Genomic DNA, 14961 nt, shown 5'->3' on the forward strand with positions numbered 1-14961 from the left:
CCCTCATCCTCTGACCTAGCTATGTCACGAAGCCCCTATGATGTCCCTGGTAGTGAAACTGATCACTCTGCCTCCAACCGTAGACTTGATGACAATTCTAGTGCTATCTGTTTAGGAAATTGTTCCTGAGAATCGAGCTGACCTCTCATAGCCCAAGACTTTCATCTTAGTCGTATCAACTGATCTTCTATAATGTATACGTGTACCTTTATCCTCAAAATTGTCGAGCTGGAATAGTTTCCTCCTCATCTTCCTAAACTTACTGATCTTGAGTCTCATCCTGAGCTTGAACCTCATCCCCGTACTCATCCTCATTCTCATTATCCTCATTCTCATCATACCCCCATCATCATCATCACCGTCATCGGCACCCTCATCCTCTGATCTAACTGCATCTCGAAGCCCCATCTTCCCGATCAACCATGAGCCGATAGAAGATTTAATGTCGCAATCGGTAAGTTGCTCTTATCCTTTAACTTATGCTATTGATCTATTCTTTACTTATGCATTGTATAAATACCATATGCACTGCTTTGATTTATCTTTGCTTGCGCATTGTATGAATACCACATGCATTGCCCTGATTTATTCTTTACTTGTGCATTACATACATATCATATGCGTTGCTTGATTTAATCCTTACTGATGCATTGTATATAGGCCATATGCATTGTTTTGATTTATTCTTACAATGTGAGTTTGCCTAGTTCGTCTGTATGAAGTGCTTGTCAATATTGTTTTGAATTCCTCTTAGCTGTTTAAGAAGTCAGCCAAGACTCCCATGTTCTTTACCTATTAGATCTATTGTTCATTGTACCTTCCATCCCCTGGTGAAAATTCGGCGGAAGAATCACACCCTTGATGAAAGTTCCTCATCTTATTGGAAGCCCAATATGCTTTCAATTTCGGGGACAAAATTTTTTTAAGGGGGGGAGATTGTGAGATCCCACCTATTCCTAACCTTGCTGTTGTACCTAATGCATATATACCATATGCATTGTTCAATTTATCTTCCACTGTACGAATTGGCTAGTTTCGTTTGGTAGAAGTTTACCCCAAAGCTGATCTATTCTCTCCACGATTTCTCCTTGTGCCTTACATTCCCTTTGATAGGAGGATGATCTTAAATCATTCCCATGACTGATCCTTCTATCCCTGCTGTTCTAGAGTGGATCTCCATACACTCTATAACCTTGTGAATTCTCCACATGATGATTTCGAAGAGAAATCAAGTGTGATCTTCATGATTTGTTAGTCCTTCTAATTGTTTCAAGACTTCAAGCTTTTCATCTCCTATTCTTCAATCAAAGATTTGTAATCTCTCTTGTGTTGTATTGATCTACTCTTGCCATGATTTATTCTTTGAGATTGAGATTATGAAGATGATATTGATCCTTGCAACACATTGATCCTTGCAACATTTTGATCCTTGCAACCATCTCTTCTACAATCTCCTTTCATTCTTAAAGCTTTATGATCTTCATATTAATCTTCGCCATGATCCTTGTAAAATCTTCATGAAGCCATGATCATACTTTCGATTTGATTTCAAAGCATGTCAGATATATTCCTTGTTTCCTTACATAAGACTTATTGTTATTTGTTTTCCGTGGACTTTGGGAACAGGAAGCCTATATAATAGGAAAGTACCCCTGCCTTTTTGAAACCAAGTTCTTTCCCAATTTCGAGGACGAAATTATTTTAAGGGGGGGGAGAATGTGAAATACAGCCCAAACCTAGCTAGGGCACCCTATCTGTTTTGGGTAAAGAAGGGTTAGTTTAAATGTTACACCTTAAAGTTGGAACTTGATTTGATCTTAGCTTGTTGCTTGTAGACCCTTTTGGTTGATGATTTGGTGTCGGAACCCAAGCCCATGGACATTGACGATGATGCCCCTCACTTGAGAGCATTGTCAGTGTTAGTTTTGAATCTGTGCACCGAAGAGGGGTGAATTAGTTGAAATACCTAATGAACTCCTGTGCTCAATCCGAAGGTATTTCCCAAAACTAGACTTCTTGATGGACTTGTAGGAGAAAACCCCACTCAATTTGACCCCCATATAACCTTCCAAATCCCTGTCCGAAGTTGCTGAACTATGTCTGGCAAATCCTGCTTGCGCATCGAAGAAGGTGAGCCTATTTGGTGGACCTAATGAACTCCCATGCTTGATCTAAAGGTATTTCTGGAAACTAGACTTCTTGATTGACTCGTAGAAGAAACCTCACTCAATTTGACCCTGTATAGCCCTCCCAATCCCTGTTTGAACCTTGCTGTCCTGATTGGTCGACTCATTGGTCGACTAGACCAGTTGACCAATCCAATCGACCAATTGGTTCTGAATTTACCAATTTGGTCCTGTCTTCTCTATTTAAGTCCAAATATTGGGATTACTTCGCCTTCTATGCCTCCTAAGCCTCTGGAACGAGTTAGAACCCTAATCTAATCAATTCCCTTGCATTCCTTGGTGATCTCTCACAAGACTTCAAGAAATCTTCATCCTCCTACAGCAAAGGTATGTGTATACTCACTCTTTCTTCTATCTCTGATTTTCTTTCTTTAATTTTGTTCTTGATTGAGATCAGGAAGAAGATGTTGCACTCTTGCAACCATCCACTCCATGATCTCATCTTGTTCCTTGAGATCTATGATCATCATCATGATCTCAACCCCAACAAGTTGAATTCTTGAAACCCAAATCTGGAAACCCTAACCCTTGAAACCCTAACTTTGTGTGGTCATCATGAGAACCTTTTTGGTAACCCCCATATGAGGGAAACCTCATGGGTAATGTGGAGGTTGGTTTAAATTCAATATTCTTTAATTCTTCTTGTTGTAATTGGCCTATCATCAATTCCCTCCCTCCTGCGATCTCAACCTTTTCCTGCAAGCCAAAAAAGGTGAAACCCTAACTTCTTGGATCAAATCAAGAACCCTTTGTTTGATCTTGTTAACATCCAATCAATGTGTTTTCCTTACTAGATCTGTAACCTTTCATATCCTAGTTATTTATCCTTAACCATACTATATTTTCTTCATGATCCATGTAACCTAATTAGGATTTCTAATTATTCTTTCTTCGTTCTTGTTCTTGATTGAGATCAGGAAAAAGATGATGCATCCTTGCAACCATCTAATCCATGATCTCATTCTATTCTTTGAGATCTATGATCATCGTCATGATCTCAACCCTAGCCAAAAGGGAGAGATTTTGAGGGGAAATTCTTGGGTAACCCTCATGAGAGGCTAACCAATTTGGGAACCCTTTTATTTATGTTAATTCATTGGACCCTCCCCAACACCTTTTTAGATTGTGCATTCTTTGTTTCTCTTTCCCTAGGGTGAATCTTGATTCTCCCTAACCTTTTCATGGGAGCCATAAAGGTTGAAACCCTAATTTCTTGGGTTAAATCAAGAACCCATCTTTTGACCATGACTTGATGATTTAATCTTCCCATAATGTTTTTATTAACCTAAACTAGATTTCCTATGATTTCTTGTTATTTTCTTGATAACAATCATTCCCTCTCTTTCCGTGATCATAACCTTTTCATGAGAGCTATAAAGGTTGAAACCCTAATTTCTTGGGTTAGATCAAGAACCCATATTTTTACCATGACTTGATGATTTTATCTTCCCATATGATTCTAATACATCCTAGGAAGTTCCCCTTCGAATTTCGGATCAATCAGACTTCAAACGAAGAAGTTATGGCCAAAACAGTTTTCACTATCCGTCATCGACTCGATTGGTCGATCGGGTCGATAGACCAATCAATCGACCAATGAAGACAGTAGCTTCAATTTTCGCTCAGTTTGATTCGTTTGCTCTCTGATCTTTTAGGTATCTTTCCTAATGTTGTATCTATGCTTGTTAGGGGTTTATTTGCCATGTTTGGTGTCTCTCTCTTTGATCTTTGGATTATCTTCGGCGATAATCAAGGTAAGGACAGTTAATTCCTTAACTACATAGATTGCTTGTTCTCTGGTTTCTACTTTATGAAACTATGAGATTACCTAACTTTAATTCTGATCTCCTACTGTGGGAACAGTAGCACTTGTTTATATTGTCTTTTTATTATTCATGATATATGAATTACTTATTATTGCCTAATCTGATTTTTGCTTTTACATTCTCTTGTATATGATGAACTGTTGGTTGTGTATGTCATGATTGTTCTGAGAATGTGTTTGCTTAAGTTTGGTTTGGGATTGGGGAGTATCTTTTTGATGCTTCTGTCCTTGGACATCGGAGGGAATAGTATGGGATGTTCTCCGAAGATGCCCATCTACGCTTTCCCGAATCATTGGTTGTCATACCTAGGGATGTCTAGCAGTGTTTGGCTAGGATATACCCCTGTTATATCAGACCCGATTCGGAAGGGCATTGAGACCAAACGACCCGTGGTAGCAATGGGGATTCGTGGGCGCTAAAGACCAGTAACCAACCCGTGAGAGGACGGGAATCACATTGTGGGGGCCATTTATTGGAGGGTTGCATATGGCTAGACTTGGGCTCATGGACGCTCATGACCGGTGAAATGATCCATGAGGGGACATAAGAGCTTCCCGTTTACCATATGTAGATAACCAATAGGGTTGATGAGTCCGTAGTCAGGGACTATTAGGACTCTAGTGGAAAGGATACCGGAAATGATCGTCAGGGACGAGGAATGAAAGTATCTGGACCTAAGTTGATGTAACTTAGTAGATGACTTGCATTGGGCTAGGCTTTTCCCTGACATGCGCCGGTACTTACAAATGGTTGTGAGAGAGTGTGTAGACTTAACCCCCTGCCATGGTTTGTCCTGAGGGATGCAGGACCTATTACCAACCGGCTGCCCAAGATATCTTAAATGGTTGAGGGAACCCTAGAAGAGACCTATGGACCATTCTGATTGATGATCATGATTCGGAGATTGAGCCTATGGACATTGATGATGATACTCCTTGCTTAAATGCATTATCAGTGTTTAAGGAAACTCTGCGCATCGGAGAAGATTAATCTCGTTGATGTACCTAATGACCTCCTGTGCACAATCCGATGGTATTCCCCGAAACTAGACTTCTTGATTGAATTGTGGAAGAAAACCTCACTCAAATTGACCTTGTATAGCCTTTCAAATCCCTACTTGAAGTTGCTGAACTAAACCTGTTTTTCTGCTGAGAAACATTTTGGTCGATACTTTTGGTCGATGCCATCGACCAAAACCATCGACCAAAGTTTCCCAGTCTGCCAAGTTAAAGATTCCATGGAATATTCCTATTCTATTTATTATGACCTCGAGCCTTGAGCCTTGTGCAATCATTTTCTCACCTGAAATCGTGGGGAGAGCTTCCTAAGGCACCTCCTTGGCTAATGTGAAGGGCACCTCATCAAAAACTCATTGTTTACTATTGATTCTTGTCTACTTCTTCCACACTAAGGTATGAATCACCAATCCACTCTCTATCCTACCATTTTCTATTCCTTTCTATTCATTTCTTGCTGGTGAGACATTGGAAATGGTGCTGCAACCTTGCAACCACCACTCCAAGTGTCTACACATGATTAACCTATGAGTTTCTTAGCCATCCATTGATGTTATGCCTCCACCTCATGCCTAGCATATGTATTCCTTCATTTTTCTTTTAACATCATGTCATTTTGTACCAAACTGAGTTGTAGGGCATGCTATGTTCATGTTTATCACTTCTATATGATTCCAATTGAAATCCTATTAGTTCCCCTAGCTATTACATGCCATTTCCATGACAATGCAATCAATCCCAACTCATGCGATGATGTTTGTCACTTGAACTTGTTATCTGTTGGGCTGTGGATCACTCCCGAGTAACCCAGATAGGGTACCCCCTGGGTGGATTTGGGGTGGGATGTGACACTTAAGGTCCAACTCTAGGTCAAACATTAAATAAGCCCTTCTTCACCCAAAACAGATAAGGTGTCCTTGTAACATCCAACCCAAACCTAGCCCGGACACCCTATTTATTTTGGGATAAAGAAAAACTGGTTCAATGTTAGACCTTAAAAGTTGGACCTTAGTTTCAATATTACTATCTTTGAAAACCTTAGGAAGCCATGTCAGACCTTTCCCTTAGGGTAGATCTGTAATGTCTGGCCTTATCCTACCTTGACCCTGCCCGGGACCTGTTATGTTTATAGGTCCGAAGACCCAAAGTGGGGGAAAATATACTTGTGGACCCTTTTGGTTGATGATTTGGTGTCGGAACCCAAGCCCGTGGACATTGACGATGATGCCCCTCACTTGAGAGCATTGTCAGTGTTAGTTTTGAATCTGCGCACCGAAGAGGGGTCAATTATTTGAAATACCAAATGAACTCCTGTGATCAATCCTAATATATTTCCTGAAACTAGACTTCCTGATGGACTTGTAGGAGAAAACCCCACTCCATTTGACCCCATATAGCCCTCCAAATCCCTGTCTGAAGTTGCTGAACTGTGTCTGGCAAATCCTGCTTGCGCATCGAGGAAGGTGAGCTTAGTTGGTGGACCTAATGACCTCCCATGCTTGATCCAAAAGTATTTTTGGAAACTAGACTTCTTGATTGACTTGTAGGAGAAAATCTCACTCAATTTGACCTTGTATAGCCCTCCTAATCCCTGTTCGAAGTTGCTGAACTATTTCTGGATTTTCTGCTGAAACCTGTTACCTGTTTTGGTCGATGCCATCAACCAAGGACCATCGACCAAAGTTGCCCAGAATCGAGAAAAAGATGCTTTTTGGATATTCCTTCATCTATTTAAGTGAAACCTCAAACCTAGAACGATATTTTACTCATTTCAACACCTGAGAACGTGGGAAGGCTCCTCTTAGGCTCCTCCTTGGCTGGGGTGATGATCTTCTACAAAAATCATTGTCTCTCTTCTCTAATCTCTTCTCCAAGGTATGTAATCTCTTACTCTCTCTCTCTAATCTACTTCTACCTCATCTTGTTCTTGCTACTGAGTTCGTGAAGAAGGTGCTGCAACCTTGCAACCACCTCTTCTACAAGCTCTTTTGCTTTGATTAAACCTCTCTTCACCCTTTCCATGCTATGATTCTCATACATGATGTTCTTGCTTTCTTATTTTGATTTTTCTCTTCTTTACAACATGAATTCACCTCTTAATCTGATTTTCTCTTTCAATTAGGTCTGGTTATATGTTAGTATGTATCTCTAATCTACTACCCATCTTTCCCTTAATTGAATTCCTAAGTTCTTTTGCAATTGCAATCGATTTCATTGATGAACATGATTCTTGCAAGTTTGAACCTAAGGCTTCAAATTGAGGGTTTTCAATTTGACCATTGGATCATGTTGATTCTTGCTACATAGTCTCCTGCTATTGTTCCTAACCTATTCCCCAACAAATTCTCTAGCTTCCCTTTCAATTTCATCAATTTCTCATGAATGCTAGGATTCTTGTCTTTAGAACATAGGACCTTAATTTGGGGGTTTTCATTTGGACCATTGGATTGTGATAATACTTTCTAGGTAGTGTTCTTACATTGTTATTAATCATCCCTCCAAGTTTCAGATCGATCCGAACCCTGGAAGACCCATTTCGAACCAAAATCCCCAAAATCCACTAGTCTGTCCCAAAGACAATTTTGGTCGATCCTTTTGGTCGATACCATCGACCAAGACCATCGACCGAACTTGTTGCTGACAGCAACCTTGCTCCATTTTCATCCGTTCGACCTCCGATTTTCCCGATTTCTTTTCTAACCTTTCATTTATGTTTGTCTAGGGTCTTATTACCATCTTTGGATCATTCTTTTGAGATTGTTGGATTATCATCATCATGACTTAAGGTAAGGACGGTTATTGCCATATAACATAGACTGTATGACTTTTACACTGTTGTTGGTAACTTAGTAGACATAACTTATTAGTTGATTTCAGACATCATATGACTACTGTAGTTACCTTATGACAGTAGCACCATGCTTAATTACTTGGTTTATCATGTTTACTTATTCTTGTCATTTATTTATACATTGTATTATGAGATGTTATGACATGTTTTCAATATGATAATGTATTGTTGATATGTAATGGATGGAAATAAGCATGTGATTGCTTAGGTATGATTTGGGATTGGGGAGTGCCCTACTGGTACTTCTGTCCTTGGACATCAGAGGGAATAGTATGGGATGTTCTCCAAAGATGCCCATCGACGCTCTCCTGGATCATTGGATGACATACATAGGACTTGTCTAGATGTATGGCTAGGATATCCCTGTCGTATCAGACCCGAATCGGAAGGGCATTGAGACCGAACGACCCGTGGTAGTGTATGGTTTGATGGGTGCTCTAGGCCGGTAACCAATCCGGTAGGGGACATAAACCATGCTACGGATACCTGAAAGGGGCCATTTATTGGTAGGGTTGCAAATGGCTAGACTTGGGCTACGGGCGCTCAAGACCGGTAACCAATCCGTGAGAGGACGTGAGAGCTTCCCGTTTACTATTTGTGGATGACCAATAGGGTTGATGAGTCCGTAATCCGGGATTACGCTGACTCTAGTGTGAAGGATACCGGAAAGGATCGCCGGGGGCGAGCAATGGACGTATCTGGAACTGAGTTGATACGACTGAGTAGATGACTTGCATTGGGCTAGGCTTTTCTGTGACATGCACCAGTACTTATACCAAACGGTGATGTGAGAGAGCGGTGACCGATTCCCCTACCATGGTTCTTTTTTAGAGATGACTTTACCGAACTTCCCCGAGCAGACCCAAGATATCTTGTATGATTGAGGGGGAGTGACTGACAACCCAAAGAAGTATGGTGCTATGACTTAAAGCATGTCTACCAATAGAGACTAGCATACATAGAGTTAGAATCATAATTGCATCATGTGTTTCATATAATATTGCATCATGCTATGTTTTGTATCATGTATCTATGTTATTGTGGAATAATCTGCCTTGCTGAGTTCTTTTGAACTCACTCCTTTTGCAACATTTTTGTTAGACTCTACTACAGGTACTACTACTGTTGACTATGATGGTCAACACTCTGACGACCAAGTTGATGACCTGTACCCTACTGGTCACGGTGTACAAGTTGGTGAAGACTAGCAGTCCGAGATTGGGACTTATCTGGAGCAGTTCGGCCCTTGCACTTGTGTGCTAGTATTGGGATATCGTCCCATTTTCTTTTAACATTTTATTTGATTCGTCGAGACTGTAGTTTAGTTTGTTCCCTTGTCATTTTGGGAACCGGTTGTTAACCTAAATTTTAAATCGATCTACCTTCCGCTATTATTATATGATGGGTTTCCTTCCTCCTTTTCATACTTGACTGTTTACCCTATTTGAATCATTTCCGCACTCTGATGTTCTTTGTGATCCTTCTGTGATCATTTCTCAACCTTTATTATTAGATTACTTGAATACTATATATTGTTCTTGCTTTTGATTATATTATTGTGATAAGTGGATATGATCATTCCTAAACTGGATCTGTTGGGCTGTGGATCACTTCCGAGTAACCCAGATCGGGTACCCCCTGAGTGGATTCGGGGCGGGATGTGATAGTCCTGGCTAGGTTTGGGCTGGATTTTACATACTACATCTATAGTCCAGATTGATCAAGATCGATTGCTAGGGATGAACAACAGTTCGGGTAATTGCATGCCATGATGGCAATTGTTACCAACAGACTCGTGGCAAGCCTAGCGGAATTCATGTTGAACGGAGGCAGTTCAAGACGATGTAATGGTCTTATCAATCAATGTGACTGTTGGAAAGCGAACACCGTTCAATTTCTTCCAAATGGTATCTATGTCAACACGTTTGAGAAAAACATACCACAAGATTGAGTAAAGAGCTTGAACGCATTGTCTGGGGTGCTCATGATGAGTAAAAATAATGATGGCAAACCAACGGGTTTGAACCATGGTTGATGAACCAACCCAATTGGTTCATTTCCAGTCAGGACTAGAGTGAAAGGTTAACCCAAAGGTTTCTTAAGCACAAAAGAAGTTAACTGTTAAGGCAAGAATTGTGGAGTTGTCGGATTCAGGATAGGCGATCATGTTCAGAAAGGAATGCATAACTAACTCAGATTAGGGGAAGTAAACCCTATGATTGAATGGCAACAAATAAGGCTTGATGATTAATCCTTTGGTCAAGAATTGAAGGTAAAACTTATATAAGCTAACATTCATTACAAGGAGAATTGAAGGTAAAACTTATATAAGCTAACATTCATTGCGAGGAGGAGGTAATTGAATCATTTTCCCTCTACTCTAGTTTTAAATTAAGCTCTGCAACTAGCTAGAGCTCTCTAGTGGTGCTCTTATATATACATTGCACACATGCGCATGTGCTCACACGCACACACACATGCGCACATCCATGTACACAAACACATGGACATGCACATATATACGTGTAGACACACTCATCTAATAGTGGTGCTTCCTATGCTTTCAAACACAAGATTCTCACCATGTTTTCACATTAATCAATTAGTTGAAGTAAATAAATCATTTCAGACCATTTGGTTTAACATATAATTGGAACCAATTGGTTTAACCGATTCTATCACCCGCACCAACCTCATTTCTCTGCACTCTTCAATTTCATTCTCAAAATACAATGCTAATCCTAGTTTTTCTATAGGTGGACTAGGAGAAGACTAATTCCCTTCTTTTTCAACTTTGATGGTTTTATGCTTGATTCCTCCAAGGCACAAGTTGAGGGTGGTACTAGAGTCATGGATGTAGACGAACTAAAGTATGGGTTCCAGTCACCTCAAATGCACAAGAGCTTTCTCACTAGAACTATTTGTCTCTACGATTGTCATGTGTTTCTCCCCTAAAAGAATGCCAAGAGTTAGCCTTCTTGAGTTTAAGACGCTGAATTCAATTGATTTTCCAAACAAATCAAACAGAACTTCATTATGAAAATTCTAAAACCTAAAAAGTAGAATGTTGTTGACATTAAAATCACAATTCACAGTTCCTTCTTTCTCAAACCTAAACCCAACGGTTTGAGTTATTTGTTAAATTGTTGGTTCAACATGGTTTAATCACTTTAGGTACCGATTTCAATACATGCTCAAATTGATTTTCAGAATTTAACTAGAACACATGGTGATAATTCTACAATATCTACTAATGGCTCCAATCCAGGTAAAGGAGGAGAGTTGATGCATTAGATCGACAGCTGTCAAGAAAAGAGAATCTAGCCAAACCCTTTTATATGGATTTGATCTTATATGATAAACGTCATGCTCAGGCATTCCCCAACAAAAAAAAGTGACACGCTACACTATGGCCTAGGTGTAGTGATAAGTGGGCAAGGGTTAGCTAAGGAATACCTTGTAACAAATGTGACAGCCATTACCCTATCTAGAATACCCAATGGTGTGATCCACAGCCCAAAGATCAAGTTCAGGGTGATCATATACCCACATAGAACAATAATATAATCAAGAGCAAGAACACATTATTGTATTAAAGTAAATTAAGATACAATCAAGTACTGGATCACAAAAGAATCATAAAATAATATTAGAGTGTAGAATAAAACAAAATCAGAGTATAAAGTATAGCTTAAATAAACTCTAAAATCATGTGGAAGGTAGATTGAATCTCTAAAGTATTACAACTAAAAAAATAAAGGAACTAAGAATCGTTCTAAAACAATATAATGAGTATCTATGTCCATCAAATAGTGTCTAAACTCAAATGTCTCCGTCTCCAGCACTGGACACGGAGAACCAATTTGGCTTAATGCTAGGAGGATCTATGGAAATGTATAAAGAGTATAGGAAATATCTTCATATGATATTTATTGACCTGGAAAAAGCTTATGATACAATTCCTAGATCATCAAGTTGGCAAGCACAATGTGGATATAGTAAATATCTGGATGTAGTCAAGGATGTGGATGATTGTTCAATTACAAGTGTTAGAATGGTTGGGGGGGGGGGAGACAATGTAGTGAATTCCCAATTATAGTTAAACATCAATGATCAGCTTAAGCCCATATTTATTTGCACTTATAATGGATGAACTAACCAAAGACATTTAAGACGAGCTTCCTTAGTGTATATATGCTTTTTGCTAATGACATTGTATTGATAGATGAGACACGGGGATTAATACCAAGTCACAGTTATGGAGAACAACTTTGGAATCAAAAGGCTTTAAACTAAATAGAATGAATACATGATATCTAGTTTGTAAGCTTGGTCATAAATGGGAAGACGATGAAGTGGTTAAACTTGTTAATAAGGAGATTCTTCAAAGTGATTGTTTTAAATACCTAGATCCAATCATAAATAAATAAAAAAACATGGTATTGTTAGCCTCTAGAAATTAGCAAACCATCATGACCTGATTTGGAGTGATCCAAACAAATAAAGTTGGTTAAGACAGTAATAGCTTAGGATAAAATTGCTTCTCATCCAAGCAGTCCAAAACTCATCCAAGATGAAGTAGTTATAGTAGTTATATGCAATTGCACATTTAAATTTGAATTTTCTTGTCTCCAAACTCTTGGGAGGGTATCTTGGGGGTGGTTTTAGGTAGTTTTAGGTGGTAGTTACTTTCCCCATCTATAAATATCTGTGAAAACACATTTGTAGGATGCCAATCATTGATCAAATGTCAAGTTACACTTATCTTTTTTATCCTTCTTTATCTTAGTCTAGGTTTGGTTCTTCTTCTTCTTCTTCTTCTTCTTTAGCCTTAGCATAGTAATAGTAAATGTTCACCAACAAGGAACCCCATGAGTTTAGTTGCTTATTCCCAAAAGGCATCAAAGTTCTCGATATGCTGAAACAAATAGAACTCACACAGCCTAGCATGCCAACACAGATCACATTTCCCTTGGATCAGTTGTAGATCCTAGCATGCCAACACAAATCCAAGAAGAAATTGGACAAATAGATATAGAGGATAACGTTTGCCAAAGAATTAAAAATCGGTGGATGAAGTGAAGAGGTGTATTAGAGGTCTTGTGTGATTGACATATTCCTTTAAAGCTCAAAGGAAAATTCTATAGGATTATCGTTTGCCAGCTAAGATTTGCAAAATGTTAGATGGTCCCAAAGCATCCTATAGATAAATTTAGTGTAGTAGAAATAAGGATGCAAAGGTAGATGAGTGGCAAATCTATGAATGATAAGATAAAGAATGATCATATTAGAGTCAGTCTAAGAGTAGTTCTGATTCCGATAGATAATAATCTACAAAAAAGTTCTTTGAGGTGCTACAACCATGTTCAACAAAGGCTTGTAAATACTCTTGTATGGAGAAGTGATATAGTTCAAATTTAAGAATTTAGAAGAGCCAGGAGCAAATCTAAGATAACCCTTAAGAGAAGTGGTGAGAAAAGATATGCATAGCCTAAGTCTCGTATCTAGCATGACCTCAAATAGAGTTGATTGAAAGATAAGGATCCACATAACCAACCGACAAAGCTTGTTGTACATGGCAATAATCCTGTGACAAGCACAAAAAGCATCACTATCAAGTTTATAGGGAACTTTACAGTTTACCCTAACAACATATACAAATTTTACCCAAATTCTCCAGATTCACAATCTACCCTGGTCAACATATGGAGATAATGTTTGTGCAGTCTCCCTCAGCTTTCCTGATTTGACACTAATTTGAATTCTTGTATCATAGCCTAATAGTTTTCTTAGGTTGGACGCTAATTCCCTACATGTCCTCTTCCTATCCAACACCTTGGATTTTCTTTCATGACATACCACGTGACAAAACTCATGTTGTAGGAACTGGACTCCCCATTTACAGCATGGGTCTTGTTCAAAACATGAAAAACAAAAAATCTGTACCACCTCACCTATAAACTTTTGACTCCTAAAATGTCATAATCTTTCACCAAGGAATTATTTGATACAGATGAATTTCGACTTCTGAAGCTTTCAAAGTTCTATGTTAACAGATCTTAGTGTCTCCCGATTTGAAATTACTCCCAATTTGATATTAGATGATATAGAAACAAATTGTTCCACCATGAAGTAGAAATGTAGCCTACTTTCTATGGTTGCAAACAATCAATCTAAGTTTAGTAAGATTTGCAAATTAAATTTCATTTAATTTCTTTTCCAATATTTTGATACATTTGATTACTAAAGATATTAGGTTAAGATTTCCCCAATTAACCCTCTCTATCAGCAAAGCAAAATTGTGAAAACACAAATTAATTAGAGAAAACGCACACGTACAAACTCTTATCTACTGCCGAACTACGTGATGGTTTTTCTATGAAGATTGAAGAAGATGACCAAATAAAATGCAAACAAATCTCTTCTCTATGAGAAAAACCAATGATCTAAGTTTTATTGTCCATCCCACTATTTTCTCTCTCCACCAAGAGGCAATCAACTTATGCCCATGCTTCAAAGGCAAACTCCCTTCCCCTACATTTTGCAATCTTCATTTCTTCATCTAAACCCACAGTCACTGAACAGTGTTTACTTTGAGGTCAAGAGTTTGAATCTTATTGGGTCAGGGCCAAAGACTTATTGTAAATTTAAGTATGTACTGAAGCTATGTGAGGATATAGTGGAGGTGTGTGTCAATTTGCCTGGATGAACCTTTGGTCCAACAAAAAATAGTGTTTTCCTCATATGAAGATGACTTCATTACCCTTAAATACAAAAACGTGTCATTGGTCGTCATTGATGTGCTCCCCTATGCTTGCTGCTTGGTCAAAGAAACCCTTCTTTGAAAATAATATTATTGATGATGACATGCATTAATTAAGGCTTTTAACCCTCTACCTCATTTAATCAATTACTTTACGGCCTGTTTGGGTACATAAATCTCTGAATTTATGAATCTGAGAATTATACCCGTTTGGTTGTAAAAATCTCAAGATTCATGAAATCTAGAGATTCACCTTTTTACACTAAAAACGTGAATCTGTAGATTTATGGGTAAGGGGTGAATTCAGAGGTTTCAAAAA

The sequence above is a fragment of the Hakea prostrata genome, chromosome 8 (genome assembly GCF_041222555.1).
Source record: "Hakea prostrata isolate BN-2017 chromosome 8, UWA_Hpros_2, whole genome shotgun sequence".
NCBI classification, from domain to species: Eukaryota; Viridiplantae; Streptophyta; class Magnoliopsida; order Proteales; family Proteaceae; genus Hakea; species Hakea prostrata.